The sequence below is a fragment of the Silene latifolia genome, chromosome X, assembly GCF_048544455.1.
Source record: "Silene latifolia isolate original U9 population chromosome X, ASM4854445v1, whole genome shotgun sequence".
NCBI lineage: Eukaryota > Viridiplantae > Streptophyta > Magnoliopsida > Caryophyllales > Caryophyllaceae > Silene > Silene latifolia.
This window is the reverse complement of record NC_133537.1, coordinates 220683024-220685625: the sequence shown is the minus strand read 5'-3', so window position 1 is coordinate 220685625 and position 2602 is coordinate 220683024. Positions and strand designations below refer to the sequence as shown.

Below are 2602 nucleotides of genomic sequence, written 5' to 3'. Positions count from 1 at the left end.
TTAAAAATTTCTTGAGTTGATAGAGACAATTCTCCTTCTTTCTTGTCTTGGCCAATGAGGCCATCTTCTTCACTTGTCATGGGTGAGCTTTTCAAGCTCTCATTATTGCTATTTCCTTGCTCTTTTGATGGAGCATCATCCACTTTCTTTTTCCATTGAAATTCCAACTTCTTCCTATCATCCTTCCGGCTATAGTGATCAACCATAAAACATGGCTCATGCAATCGGGGAGCTCTCATGGTCTTGTCAAGATTGAAAGTGATGGTTTCATCTCCCACTTCAAGGGTGAGTTCTCCATGCTTCACATCGATCATCGCTCCCGCGGTGTGCAAGAAAGATCTTCCTAAGATAATAGGAATGTTGGAGTCTTCTTCCATGTCAACAATAACGAAATCCACCGGGATGAAGAATTTTCCAATTCTCACGGGAACATCTTCCCATACCCCTAAAGGTGTCTTTGTTGATCTATCCGCCATTTGAAGCGTGATGTTGGTACATTTGAGTTCTCCCATTCCTAGCCTCTTGCTAACCGAATATGGCATGACACTAACACTTGCCCCAAGGTCACATAGAGCTTTGTTGATTGTAGTGTCACCAATAGTGCATGGAATGGAGAAACTTCCCGGATCCTTGAGTTTTGGAGGTGAACTCCCTTGAAGGATGGCACTACTCACCTTAGTGAAGGCAATAGTCTCAAGTTTCCGGATTGATTTCTTCTTCATAAGGATGTCCTTCATGTACTTTGCATAGGCCGGAACGTGATTGATCAATTCCGTGAAAGGAATCGAGACTTCTAAATTCTTCACAATTTCTATGAATTTTCCAAGTTGGTCATCAAACTTAGGCTTAGCTTGACGACTCGGGAATGAAAGTCTAATCATAACGGGCTCCTTCTCTTTGGCCTTTTCTTCACTTTTCTTTGAAACTTCTTGATTGATGGGTTCTTCTTCCCTAGAGTTTTGAACAACTCTTTCCTTGTCACTAGCTTCCACAACTTCATCCTCAACTTGCTTCTTTAGTCCTTCATTCTCTTACCACTCCTCAAGTGAATGGCACTAACCGTTTCATGTCTTGGGGGATTACTTTGAGGTGGTAATTGCCCCTTTTGTCTTTGAGAGTTTGAAGATGCTAGTTGGGTCAATTGAGTTTCCAACATTTTTGTGTGGGCTAGGATGTTGTTGATGGTGATGTCTTTTGCTTGGCTATCTTTTTGCATTTGAGTGAAAAATTTTTGTTGATTCTTTTGCATTTGGAGGACCGCTTTTTGAACATCAAAACCTTGGTCATTTTGTTGATTGTATGGAGTTTGATTTTGATAACCTTGGTTTTGGTTGAAAAAGGGTCTTTGATTTTGGTTTCTCATGGTAGGTGGAGTGTATGTTGGTTGAAGGTTTTGAACATTTTGGCTTTTGTATGAGAGATTTGGGTGGAATTTGGTGTTTTCATTGTAATAGTTGGAATAAGGGGTACCATTTTTGTATGCTTGAAAACCGTTCACTTGCTCATTCATTCCCCTACATTCACTTTGGTCATGTCCCAAAGTTCCACAATTCTCACATATCCCACTTGGGATTGATGAAGATGCAACCATGGCATTAATATGATGCTTTGGTGATTTTGAGGCTTTTTCAAGCTTAGCCATAACCTTCTCAAACTTCAAGTTGATAGTATCAATATGAGCACTAAGTTGAGCACCCAATTGAGTAATAGAGTCCAATTCATGCTTTCCTCCTCTAGTAGCCTTGCGAGGTCTACTATATTGTGAATTATGGACCGCCATTTCCTCAATCTTGTTCCAAGTTTGATTATCGTCAACTTCGGTGAACATACCATTTGATCCCATGTTGAGAATGTTTCTTGAGTCTTCATAAAGACCATTCCAAAATTGTTGTACCAAGAACCACTCGCTAAGTCCATGATGAGGACATGAGCGACAAATTCCTTTAAATCGCTCCCAAGCTTCATACAAAGATTCTTCGTCCCTTTGCTTAAAACCCGTAATTTGAGCTCTTAGCATGTTAGTCTTTTCCGGAGGGTAGAATTTTTTGTAGAAAGCTAGAGCCAACTTCTTCCAAGAGTCAATTGTAAGAGTAGCCTTGTCAAGGCTTTTCAACCATTGTTTCGCGGTGCCAATTAGAGAAAAAGGAAATAAGACCCATCGAATTTGGTCTTGAGTCACTTCGGTTTGTGAAATCGCATCACAATAGTCACAAAAAGTTTCCATGTGGGAATGAGGGTCTTCGTTAGGCATCCCTCCAAATTGGCTTCTTTCGACTAATTGGATAAATGCGGATTTTTCAATGAAATTTACGGTTAAGTGTTGTGGTGTGGGAGTTCCATTGGGTAGGTTTTTCTCGGTTGGTACGGAATGTGATGAAAACTTAGGCATTGTGGGTTGATTTTGTGATTGATTTTGTGTTGGGTTCTCCTCACCTTCTCTTGCAAAAGGGTTGATGAACTCAATAGTGTTTGGTTGAAAATCTACAACCTTACCAATACATCTCAAAGTATTTCTAGCAAGTCTTCTATTGGTTGTCAAAGTCCTTTCAATTTCGTGATCAATGGGTAACAAGTTGCATTGTGATCTTCTAGACATGCAAAA

The 2602-nt window shown here is 40.1% G+C and overlaps 1 non-coding gene across 1 annotated transcript; it reads left to right on the top strand.

The window, feature by feature from the left end:
* The first annotated feature begins 1910 nt into the window (after nt 1–1910).
* On the top strand, nt 1911–2017 carry LOC141624345 (small nucleolar RNA R71). Its single transcript, XR_012534152.1, has one exon. It is a non-coding gene; the product is annotated as a small nucleolar RNA R71 (small nucleolar RNA).
* Nucleotides 2018–2602: the final 585 nt, after the last annotated feature.